Source organism: Manduca sexta, chromosome 26 (assembly GCF_014839805.1).
Source record: "Manduca sexta isolate Smith_Timp_Sample1 chromosome 26, JHU_Msex_v1.0, whole genome shotgun sequence".
In the NCBI taxonomy this organism is placed as follows: domain Eukaryota; kingdom Metazoa; phylum Arthropoda; class Insecta; order Lepidoptera; family Sphingidae; genus Manduca; species Manduca sexta.
In genome coordinates, this window is record NC_051140.1 from 5,324,174 (window position 1) to 5,338,038 (window position 13,865).

General features: G+C 31.3%; 1 long non-coding RNA gene across 1 annotated transcript in view; it reads left to right on the plus strand.

Annotated features, from left to right (window-relative positions):
* Positions 1-5,585: 5,585 nt before the first annotated feature.
* The window catches only part of LOC119190776, a 47,309-nt gene continuing 39,029 nt past the window's right edge, over positions 5,586-13,865 (plus strand). Inside the window, exon 1 of the long non-coding RNA XR_005113092.1 lies at positions 5,586-6,002. This is a non-coding gene — a long non-coding RNA (uncharacterized LOC119190776). The remainder of the gene's footprint in view (positions 6,003-13,865) is intronic.

The following is a 13,865-nucleotide window of genomic DNA, read 5'->3' on the forward strand; positions in this document are numbered from 1 at the left end:
CAATCACATTATATTTATTATATTACATTGACAAGATTAAATTAAGTTACTATACAATCACATTATATTTATTATATTACATTGACAAGATTAAATTTATTATGATTTGAAGAAATCATCAATCGAGTAAAAGCATTTATTAATAAGGAAATTTTTAAGTTTACTTTTAAACAAATTAATCTGTTCCACATCTTTAATAGTTGGACTAAGTTTATTATAGATTGCTGGCCCCATTCGATAGATACTCTTCTGCAGAAGCGCTGTGTTGCTCCTTCCTATAGATAAAGTATTAGCTTCCCTTGTTCGTAACCTTGTATCAGTTGGAGGTCTCATTTCAAACAAATGGCCATGGGTTTTAATGAACACAGCTACCTCATAAATATATAAAGACGGAAATGTGAGAAGTTTCAGTGACTTAAAGTAGGGTTCACAGCTTTCCCTAGGAGGTAAATTACATATTGCACGTATACATTTCTTTTGAGAGACAAATACATCATTTTTATCTGTTGAGTTACCCCAGAAGATTATCCCATATCTTAAGATTGACTCCACGTAACCATGGTATGCTGTAAGTACCGCATCACGATTTACGACCTTAGATAATTTATATAAAGCATAAGCAGAGCAATTAATTTTTTTACATACAGCTTGAATTTGCTGTTTCCAATTTAATTTACTATCAATTATTAAACCTAAAAATTTTGTTGCATTTGTTTCATTAATTGTTACCCTATTATATTTAATGTTTAATTGTTGAGTCATTTGTCGCTGACTAAATTGCATAAATTGAGTTTTCTCCAAATTTATACGTAAATTGTTTTGCTCTAACCATTCGATTGATTGTTCCAAGGTATTATTTATTTCATCTTCGTATTTGTATTTTTTATCAGACTTAATAACTATTGTGCTATCATCGGCAAATAGTACAGTTGGATGGTTAATATTATTCGGCAGGTCATTAATGTACACCAAAAACAATAGTGGCCCCAACACACTGCCCTGAGGGACACCATATTTTATGTTTCTAAATTTTGATCGATATTTTGTTTCTAATTTATTATAAATATTTATGTTAGTCGTTTCTGTGCATTGATGTCGGTCACTTAAGTAAGAAGAAAGTAATTCTAGTCCTTTGCCACGTATACCGTATCTTTCTAGTTTATGAATCAATATTTCATGATCAACATAGTCAAAGGCCTTAGTCATATCCATGTAAAGGGCACAAATAGGTATTCTATTATCTATACTATTCATTATGTTATTAAGAAAATCAAATATTGCAGCATTAATAGATTTACTCCTCCTGAAGCCCTTTTGTTCCTCAACCAATATATTTTTATTTTCAAGAAAGTTATATAGCCGACTGTGAATAGCTTTTCAATGATCTTAGCAAATATTGGAATCAATGCAACGGGCCTGTAGTTATTTAAAGAAGTTTCATCGCCCTTTTTTTTAAAAATAGGTTTAACAATGGATAATTTTAGAGCCTTTGGAAACACTCCCTCTTCAAAGCATAAATTAATAATAAACGATAGTGGATAGCAGATTATACTATGAACTTTCTTTATAATATTAGTCGACAAGTTATCGATCCCAGTGCTAGTTGTATTTTTTAATGATAGTATTATTTTAGAAACTTCTTCCGGTGTGGTAGGATTAAGAAAAAATGTATCATTTAATCTTGTGATGTTTACAGTTTTCTTTTTTGGATTCACAATAATTTGATCGACACAGTAATCATTAAACAGGTTACAGATTTCATTACTATTTGTTATTTCTAAGCCATCATGTATTATTTTTCCTATAGGCTTACGAGGTAAGCTCACTTTATTACTATTTATAATTTTCCAAGTCGCTATACTTTTGTTAATAGATGTTTTAATAAAATGATTATTCTGTGCATATTTTGTTAATCTTATAATTTTTTTGTATCTAGTCGCATATGAAATGTAGTTATGTTTACTATCTTGTGTTTTCGATATACGATATTTCCACAATAATTTACGCTTCATCTTACTGCATAGTTTAATACCATTCGTGATCCATTTTTGTTTTTGGTTAACTGTTCTTGTAATGCGCTTTATAGGAAAACATAAGTCATATAAGGTTTTAAATATATCTAATAGTTTATTGTATGCTAAATTAGGATCACTAAGTTCATAAATATCATTAAAAGTTAAGCTCCCTAGGCATTTTACAAATTTTAAAATCAATTTATTTGAGTAGTCTCTAATTTCCGTTTTGTAAGAATTGATTACACAAGATTTACGAACATTTAATTTTAATATTTGCGCAGTATGATCAGAAATTTTTTATTAAGTTAATATTAAAATCTCCACATAAAACAATTTTTTTATTTTTGTTTGTACATGTAATATGGTGTAACACTCTCTCTAACTGCTCAAAGAAAAGTTCTAGGTAAATTTTTAGATTAGTCTGTTTTGGAACTCTGTATACGCACACTATAATAATATTATGATGTATGAGCTCAATACCGCAACACTCAAAAATATTACTTTTGACATATCTTTAATTTGAGGAATAATTTTGTACTCGTGACTGTTTTTAACTAATATACAGGTTCCACCTCTCCTTTTGTCTCTGCAAAAGCTATCTGCCAATTTGTAATTAGATAATGTAAGAATATCTTGATCACTTGTCATCATATTATGTTCCGTAATACATAAAACGTCAATTGTCTTGTTTGACATTGAAAACTCCTCTAGTTGGACTGCTAGCATATCTATTTTATTAATTAAACCTGATATATTTTGATGCATTACGTAAATAAAATTATAAACGAAAAAAGTTGCCACAATCCCGTTTTCTGATATCTCTTAAAGCTCCATCTCTGTTATTACGATTTGTTACATTAAAGTATTCGGTTATAGTTTTTTGACGTAGTGCTGAGTGAGAGTGATTAACATTGGAAGCTTTCAGTTTCTTTGTACCTGAGTTATTTGTTTTGTTTTTAGAAGGAATGAATTTCGTATTATAATCAATTATGTCGATTATATAATTAATTTTTGAACTTATATACTTAATATAACTATACTGGTATCTATAATGATAATTATGACACTGAAGAAATTTACAATTATTAAATTTGTTACTTACACAATGAATAGACCTATTAATATTGTTTACATTTAAATGCCGATTATTAGTAACAGGCAGTAATACTACATTAGCTTTAGTTCGCTTCAATATATTATACAGTTCATGAACGATCTTATAAGGGTCCGAGTCTTCTTCTCCTACACATAACACCAGCTTGTCATTCTTGGTAAGTTTAAGAATCTCACAGGTCTCAGAGAGAACTTCCGTATTTGCGCCCGGAAATGTTAGGCCTTGTATTTTATATTTATCATACATGCTATTATGTCTTGTTCGTATTAATTCCGTTGCCAAGCCTTGGCACTGAGTACCTCCCACGATAAAAATTTTCTTAGTATCAGATAGAGTATTTTGTATGTATTTTAAATCATCATTATTCTTAATTATTTTACTCTTGTCTAAATCTACTGGATTTTGTTTTGCATCTGATAATAATGTTTGACTGCATTTTTCGTTATTATTCAGTAAGGTGTTTACTGAATGATTTTCAATTGAAATATGTTTTCTTGTTGAACTTAATTCTTCTGCCTCACATACTTTATCTGTATTTGCTATTTTTACATTGGGTGTATCTTTGAGAAGCTTGTTTTCCGCTTTTAATTCTACAATAATTTTTTGTAAACGTTCATTTTCCAAAGATAATTTGAGAAGTTTTAAATTTGCATAGTCTAGTAGTGTATTTCTTTCTTCCAATTTTTGCTTGATCTTTGACATCTCGTCTTCGCAGAATGATGCCTCAAACATACATTCACTTTTATCAAGTATGTTCACAGCTGTATTGTTATGATCAGAATGGATTTCCATTGAATTGTCCTCGGCACCAAATGATTCGTACAAGTCTGAAGTATTGAGTTTTGACCCTCGTTGCAGAGTAACATATCCGTTCTGTTCAGAATCCATTGCTAATTTTGTATTATTAGTTTAAAATTTGAACAGATAATCGCGCTAATATTTACAATTTAGTGTAGGTATAGGTGGTTTATATTTCCTTGTTTTAATTCTACTTTTTTCTTTTTTTCTCTCATAAATTCCTGTTTTTTCACTTTAATTATATATGTACATCCATAATAATAATATCATTTAATAATCAATATTTTTTAAGTTGAAAAGTTAAATTAGAAAAAAAGAAACGAAACTCCGGATGTACAGGTTTCGATCTCACGTCCGACCGGCTTGCTTCACTGCCTCTAGACCAATACGATGATATGCAATATTGGTGAAATTGTGAAAGTAGTGTATATTTATTATTAAAGACAATGCTTGTTTTGTCTTTGATGCGGTCCAAAGGTCATTTGTAATTTAAATTAGAATAACGGCCTATTTGGCTTGTATTTTAAATGAGTTTTTATGTTTTTCACTATTTATCCTCACTTTTGTTCATTATGTGAAATATAATGATGAATACAGTTTTCAAATATATATTAATTATTAGTTTTATAGTGTTTGTTAAGACTTATTTACACTTTATACTTGATACTTCTTGTCACACTTTTGCACCTTATTTACTGTTCCAATTGTCTCACAAACACTGGATGGGGATTATTACTCACTTATTTATATTTCAGCACACAATCACTTTTGCAAAGCAATATTTACTAATTTTAATTAATTTATTTACGCAGCGTCCATGTATTTATGGCTTGAGGCCAAATGTAAAGCCAAGCCCATATGAAAAAAAGTAAATATAAGAAAGTCCATTTGCAGAGAATGTCCTATTAGGTGTTCCAGAGATATAATTGCATGTGTTAATCCATGGTCGAATATCTTCAAAACTTTCCATAATATAGTAAAGATTTAATCTCAATTTTGTCCGGAAAAAGTTGAAATATTCAAAACATAAAAACTAAAGTTAATTAATATATGAATAAACATTGTTCGTAATGAAGAATTTTACATACATTTTCTAAATAATTCCGCAATCTAATTCACTTAACATATTTTAAGTTTTTGCTAAAGATTAAAGATAAAGATTAACAAAGTTATCACGTGATTAACAAATATTTAGCCAAGACACCTCATTTGAAATACATATATGCGGAGGATTAGCACTTGTACAATAAATACTTGCATTAGCTTATAATTTGTATATAGAAAAAAAGATTTACACATTATTAACGGAATTTATAGTATTTTGTTGTTTTATGTTAATTACTATATTTAATTCAATAAATTACTAAACTAAAACAAAGAAATATTAGAGACACAACTCATTCTGTGTTGATCGGACCGCTGCAGGGTAAAATTTGAAAAAAATGTGTAACTGTGAAATGTAGATATTGTGACTGACTTTTCGGATAACCAACACCTCGGCCCGCCCCGTGACTACGAAGGCTGCATTCTTCTAAACATCGGAAAAAAATTACAATATAAAAAACCGCGATATAATCCGTTTTATCCCAAAGAAATAACTGCTAAAACATTTCCTTCTACAAATCTTCAATTAAATTTAATATCCTCAATAATCAAAATTACTTTTACACTCGTGTTAATTAAAAACATTTCAAAAACAGAGTTCGCCAGCGTACTGGAATTCAAATCAAACATCCGTCTGGTTTATTACGTCGATATGTAAATTTTGCACAGCGTCACTACCCTTATAAAGACCCTGCTGAATTGAAAATTTAGTTGGACGAGTCGAGAGTACGCTCGGTTCAGTGCGGCCACGTCTTTCAGCCAACTCGCTGCTCGCAGACCGCGGTTTTATAAAATTAAAAATGTGTATTAACATGTTTCTTTCAATAATTGACACGTCAAAGTGCTTCCAACGTTTTCGTTGTTATGACGGAAAACGATAACATGTGATACGTCACAAGCTGTCAAAATGAGACAAGGACGGAAGATGCGCGCGAGAGAGACGGCACGATCGCGTGCCCGACCTCCGTGCGGTAAGTAAACAAGTGCCTGATTCTTTTGTTCTTTAGATAAGCGATACTTTTGATGTCACAAAAGCATGATGTATTTACAATTTCAAATCAGAAGACTTGAATAAATGCTTTCTTTTATTTTCGTTTTTTTACTTTCCTACGCTTTTGTCCGTGTGCCGAAGCTTTAATTGCAGTCGAATTTTTGAAAATGCTTGTTTTATTTGTATCCTTCAACCAGAATACACCGATTCTATAATTAATTTACAAATATTTCTTATATTTCGTTGAAACTTCTCGTTTATTTTAGATGAAATATATTGCAATATTATTATATTAGAGTATTTTTGTATGTAATGCATATAGATGATATTAAATAATATATAAAAAATATAAAAATATATCTAGCTCAAGTTAATTCCTTTACATTAGTATTTAGGCCAAAACACTTTTGATTCCAACACTTATAGTATCACAACACCGTATATACCTGTAATTAAACAAAGCAATGTACTCCCAGTCTTACGTATGCTTAGATATAAGTCATAACTCATAGTGAATGACCTCACTGCGCGCATGGTATTTGGTATGCGTCACTTAGTACGTGACATACCGTGCCGGCTTTGTCCTACATATTATTTAGACATCTATTTTATTGTATCCTGATATTCGCAATCTATTGCAGTTTAATCTATTTGTGGTTTCGATTAAATTGTGTTAGAAAATTAAATAAGGAATATTTTAAAGAACGACTTAAAAATTGTAAAACTTTATTACGGAAAAAATAATTAGAGTAGTTTTCGAGTTTAGTGTATTAATAACATTTTATACTTAAGTATACCAATAATTTAAACATTTTAGATGGCAAACTAGTCATATTAGTTAAAATAGTATTATGTTCAGATACAATAGAAGATAGAAGAAGCAAACGTACACTTTAAATAACATATTTCAATAACAATCTGATGATATTGATGATTTAATAATGAGATTTTTGTTATTCCTTTGAATGACAAGAAGAATTTAATTTTAATATTTATATTTTTGTTCGCTTCAGGTACGAGGATGTGAAATTTAAACCATCGTATCAAATAGTTTTGTTGATAGAAAAAGCTCCTCTTGTGATACATTTCGACAATCTTTTCATACTGTCTCAATATTGTCACAGATGAGAGAACTTTGAACTAGTACGAATCAATATTTCCAAACTAAAGCATCAGCTAATTGCTGGAGCTTATACAGCGCGATTTATAGCTCACTAAAGCCAGAATACCTTTTTTTTTGTTGCTTTGAATGACGAGACGAGCTTTTCGTTCGCCTGATGATAAGCAGTACGACCGCTCATAAACAGTAGAAACACCATCCAACACCTTCATTTACATAGTATTGTTAGGTATTATACTGTGTTCGCCATCCTGAGACATTAGGTGTTAAGTCTTATTATGTTCAGTAGTTACACTGGCTGAATGCATATATAAAGTAATATCTAAAAATCTTGCTAATTTGCAATAATTTAAATTTGAATCACATGTCACGGCAACGTTACTCAACAAAATAGAACATCTCAAATAAATTGAACTGCTAATGAAAATCAAGTATCGGGTAAAGCCGAATTAATCAAACAGACAGTAAAAACATATTTCTTCGTTAATTCACATTAAACTGTTACCCAAGTGATAAAGTTGTGGCAGACATGTCTAGTTAATGAAAAGGGTTGGTTGAGGGTTGCAGACGTCATTTCTAGTTCAACCCTTCTTTAAAGGGAGTTGTAGTGATGAAGAGTAAATTTTTACTGCATTTTAATTTATTCAAACTGAATTATGAATATACAGTAAATGAGTATGGCAGAATTTTTGCATTTCTGTTCTTTTAGGAGTGCCTCGGTGGCGTAGTTGTACTGCATGCGCGGTACGGCAGCGCTCTGAGGTCCTGGGTTCGAATCCCGGGTCGGGCAAAGTGATATTTGGGGTTTTCTGCTCAGTATCAGCCCGGAGTCTGGAATTTGTTCCCGATATGGCGATAGGCTCGCCCCCTATCACATCATGGGACGGAACACACTTGGCGAAAAGTGGGTGCCATGGTTGCGCCTTTGCAAACCCTTTCGGGGATAAAATGCGTGATGTTGTGTGTGTGTGTTCTTTTAGGTAGTTCCAAAATATTAACGATCAGCGATTTTGATCTCCATAACCGTAAATAAAGAGAGATATCAAAATATATATAATACATAGTAAGCATGATAAATGTTATCTGTTTTATATACTAATTAGAGTAGAGACTGACCATTAGCAGTACTTTTATTAGGCTCTACATTGTGTGAGATAATACACTAAAAGATAAAAATAAATTTCAGAGCTTCTATTTTCAAGTAATCTAATTCTAAATCCCTATTGATTACGAATGATTGATTGATTTTTTATGTTTACGCGAATGTTAAACGATGAAATAAAACTATTTTTATTGAAATAAAAAAATGGAAGATATTGTAACTTTGACTTTTCGGACGACTAACATCTCAATCCCCTCCGTGACCATGAAGACTGCAAAGTCGTCGAAACGTGAGGAAATCATAATATAAAAACCGTGATAAAATCCGAAAAATAATTTTATATCTATTAAGAGATTAGATTTCCACAAACCTTGAAACTATGTGGTTTTATACTATTTGTTATTAGATTCTCATCTTTATTGCGTAAATCCGAAAAATAATTTTATATCTATTAAGAGATTAGATTTTCATAAACCTTGAAACTATGTGGTTTTATACTATTTGTTATTAGATTCTCATCTTTATTGCGTAAATCCGAAAAATAATTTTATATCTATTAAGAGATTAGATTTTCATAAACCTTGAAACTATGTGGTTTTATACTATTTGTTATTAGATTCTCATCTTTATTGCGTAAATCCGAAAAATAATTTTATATCTATTAAGAGATTAGATTTCCACAAACCTTGAAACTATGTGGTTTTATACTATTTGTTATTAGATTCTCATCTTTATTGCGTAAATCCGAAAAATAATTTTATATCTATTAAGAGATTAGATTTTCATAAACCTTGAAACTATGTGGTTTTATACTATTTGTTATTAGATTCTCATCTTTATTGCGTAAATCCGAAAAATAATTTTATATCTATTAAGAGATTAGATTTTCATAAACCTTGAAACTATGTGGTTTTATACTATTTGTTATTAGATTCTCATCTTTATTGCGTAAATCCGAAAAATAATTTTATATCTATTAAGAGATTAGATTTTCATAAACCTTGAAACTATGTGGTTTTATACTATTTGTTATTAGATTCTCATCTTTATTGCGTAAATCCGAAAAATAATTTTATATCTATTAAGAGATTAGATTTTCATAAACCTTGAAACTATGTGGTTTTATACTATTTGTTATTAGATTCTCATCTTTATTGCGTAAATCCGAAAAATAATTTTATATCTATTAAGAGATTAGATTTTCATAAACCTTGAAACTATGTGGTTTTATACTATTTGTTATTAGATTCTCATCTTTATTGCGTAAATCCGAAAAATAATTTTATATCTATTAAGAGATTAGATTTTCATAAACCTTGAAACTATGTGGTTTTATACTATTTGTTATTAGATTCTCATCTTTATTGCGTAAATCCGAAAAATAATTTTATATCTATTAAGAGATTAGATTTTCATAAACCTTGAAACTATGTGGTTTTATACTATTTGTTATTAGATTCTCATCTTTATTGCGTAAATCCGAAAAATAATTTTATATCTATTAAGAGATTAGATTTTCATAAACCTTGAAACTATGTGGTTTTATACTATTTGTTATTAGATTCTCATCTTTATTGCGTAAATCCGAAAAATAATTTTATATCTATTAAGAGATTAGATTTTCATAAACCTTGAAACTATGTGGTTTTATACTATTTGTTATTAGATTCTCATCTTTATTGCGTAAATCCGAAAAATAATTTTATATCTATTAAGAGATTAGATTTTCATAAACCTTGAAACTATGTGGTTTTATACTATTTGTTATTAGATTCTCATCTTTATTGCGTAAATCCGAAAAATAATTTTATATCTATTAAGAGATTAGATTTTCATAAACCTTGAAACTATGTGGTTTTATACTATTTGTTATTAGATTCTCATCTTTATTGCGTAAATCCGAAAAATAATTTTATATCTATTAAGAGATTAGATTTTCATAAACCTTGAAACTATGTGATTTTATACTATTTGTTATAAGATTCTAATCTTTATTGCGTTACATATTTCGGTAGCTAAACGTTAACGTCTGATAAGAAATTATCAAACTTGAGATAAACAGATTGGTGTTGTCACTCACAGATGGCGCTTTGAATTATCGTGATTTCTTGAAACTACCTCTAAACGGATTCCATTTCATTTCTTTTAATAATTTTTAATATAGGTTCTCACGTTTTCATTCATGTAATAGAATTACTTAAGTTACACTTCAGGCCATGAACATCACTCGATTAGACCATTCGTTACGCAGGCCGATGGCCACTCCAATCCAATCTCGCATGCACCGGCAGAGACCCTACCAGCTCGAGGCTATGGATTACCATAACAAGACCCCCATTACGAGCCTACGGCTGTAGTATTACCAACAAATCTTTGCGTTCGCTAAAACCTCTACCCTTCCAGAGCGCAGTACAAAAACTATTTTCCCAACGCCGAAAATAATGTTGTCGGTCTTTTGTTACTTCCAAAACTAGAATTTGACAGTCGAACGCTTCGTTTGTCAATTGCTATCGATTACTTACAGCGTAGCGAGCAGCCGGCGGCTAATTTGGGGGACTGCATTTAGGCATTTTTCGTCGCTAACTAGATAACAAGTGGTTTTAAATTGTAATTTACATAATAATTCGCTGGGGTGGGGTGCGTGTCACTCGTCTTGTGTGCGCGAAATTTTCGGCCGCTAGTGTACATTATGGAGAGAATTAAATTGTAACTCTATTTATGTCTCTATTAGTTTTATATTAAATTGGCAATAGAGTTTCTTATATATATTAACAGCCTTCAGTATTGTAGCAATAATTATTTATTTAAATAATAATTCATACTTTTGTTTGTAGGTTTAAGTTTAAATCTACGCCAAGACTTCTTGTTCGAGTATCTCATTTTATCTACTAGTAAATAGGTACCTACTTTGCGCATGCAAATATGTATTTAACATTCAGATCCTTAACCTTTCGTTCCAAATCCGGCTATTTGACTTGTACTACTAAGCCAATAAAATATTTTAGTACTTATCAGATAAGATTAAACAGATAAGATATAAAAACATTTAAAAAATAATATTTTTTCATATTCACATAAATCGTCTTTAATCCGTACAATTTGCCACGTATCTTTTAACCTATACCATCGAAAATAAACGTTCAGAACAAATTAATTAAATAATCAATTTACATAGAGTTATTAAAATATTACCGTTAAGGGAAACTCTATATTTATAGAATGCTGTGATACAATGTTTATTCAGTTTCCTCAACCAGCACATAGATGGCGCTGTACTAAATATACTACATAAATGAAACTCGCGGCCAATTCCAAACAACCGAAGAAACTAAAATTACAACAACAAAAAACAATTTTCCTTGTTTTAAAAATAAAATAGGAACTACAGCGCCGCGGGCGGACCAAAAAAAAACATTGGCCGACTTGCACGTGCCAGAAATTACCAATATCCCATGATAAAATAAACCAAACGGGTCTGCACACTCGCCGCTGTTGTTTTCAAACATAACTCAGTAATTTTCCACTTCATGCAACTCTCGTTTGCCAACGGATGAAAGCAAAAAGAGAAATGCTTAATAAACGGGAAGCAAAAACAAAAAGTGTTTTCTAGCAGAGCGTGGTTTCGATCCACGGACCTCTGGGTTATGGGCCCAGCACGCTTCCACTGCGCCACTCTGCTTGTTATGAGAGTGACGAAATTATACATTAGGTGCTATTTATTACATTATACTGACGTTATGTCTTAAAGAAATGCTTAGCTTGCATTATGTTCGAATAAAAAGACAAGATAATAGAATTAAACTGTATTATTGCCATATTAAACCATCTTTATTGCTTTTCGTGTTAATTTTTTCAATAATATTTCAACATAAATTTACCTCATATTCTAATTATACTCACAGATTAACAAATAAAAAAAGAAAAATTTTAATTAACTACTTTTTAAAATCCATTCAAACACCCATACCAGTATAAAACTTTTTACAAATGTTTTAAAACCACTTGAAAACAATAACTGAATATGTTTAATACTATTTGAAAGGAATAAAAGAGTGCTTCGGAATCAGTAGCCTGGGGCCACTTTAGTTTACGATCGAGTTAACTTTAACGGCACAAGTGGCTCTCTACCAAGCCCCTAAGGGTAAAGCGTGATGGTTAGTGACTTTAAAAATAAATAGGGGAAGGGATTAACACTAAAAAGTCCAACGAGACTAGTACGAATATTGACTGTTGTGAATTTTGTGGCGTAAATGATTATAGTATCTCCCGTAAACATTTTCATTCTTACTTATAAACTTGTTTTAGCGTTAAGATGTGTTTAGAATTGCTTAAATAGCTGTCAAAAACATCACCGGTTCCTAGTTTAAACCTTATTAAAAGGCAAGATGGCGGGTTTCGACTTACAGCAGATCGAGTAAATTTATGTTTTAACTAAGCATAGCTTTACGATTTTTGTGTGTAAGTGAATACTATTCCGGTTGATAATCATCAACCGGAATAGTATTCACTTACACACATGCTTTTTATCCCTTATCGGGTAAGCAGAGGCGCAACTGACACACCCACTTCCCGCCATAAGTATTCCGTCCCATGATATGATAGGGTCAAGCCTACCGCCGTATCGGACACAAATTCTAGACTCCTGACTAATACTGAGAAAAACCCATCACTGCCCAACCCGGGGATCGAACCCGAAACCTCAGCACTGCAGTCGTACCGTACTTAACTACGCTACTAAAACAGAAAACAGTATATTTTCGTAAAACTAGAATATTCGGGTGGACTATTATTATACACGTCTTTCTTTATGGGAGTAACAATGGTTTCACGCGCACCCCATAACCAATGGCGGTTATTACCAACTAATGATATAGCCATGAAAAGAATTAGCAAATATGGTGTATCATTTTCGTCATAAGAACAGGGCTGGAGTTAGGATAAAGCGATACCGAAAAAAACGTCAAGGTAGAACGTGGGGACATTCAATTCTATATATTTTTTTATTCGCACGACAAAGTGACCTGACCTACCTTGCTACTACCCTACCTGTTCGTAAGTATATTATGTCTGCAATTATGATTACTTCCATAAAACGAAATAGCAACTGTTATATTTTGATAAAAAAATATATAAACTTACTGGGGCCTGGAACTTACAGCTCAATAGATATATAAAAAAATCGTAAAGGCAAACATTGCGCTTGACATAGAATAAACAAGATACAATTCCTTCTTCATCTTATTTAAAGATCGGCGCATCGTTTACAATAAATACGATGATACTCATACAAACATACATACGAAATTGCTAACACTGTAAACTAGCATCACCTAACTCCGACCCTGTCAACCAAATGTCAGGGGTACATGTCCCACTGATCAGAGTGATCGTAGGAACAATACGCGGCAGGGACCCGTGGAGTCCAATAAAATGGTACAAAGGCGCCCCGCGGTGCCTCACAGAACCCTCAACTAACTACGGCCGGTTAATCTGGCACCAAGGGTGTTGATTTTATTGCTTTTTTGTGAAAGCTCATTAGATGGCGGTAATCGCCTTATATGGGAATTCCTGTCTCGGGCGACATAATTTAATTATTTGAAGAATTTGGATATATTGATTAG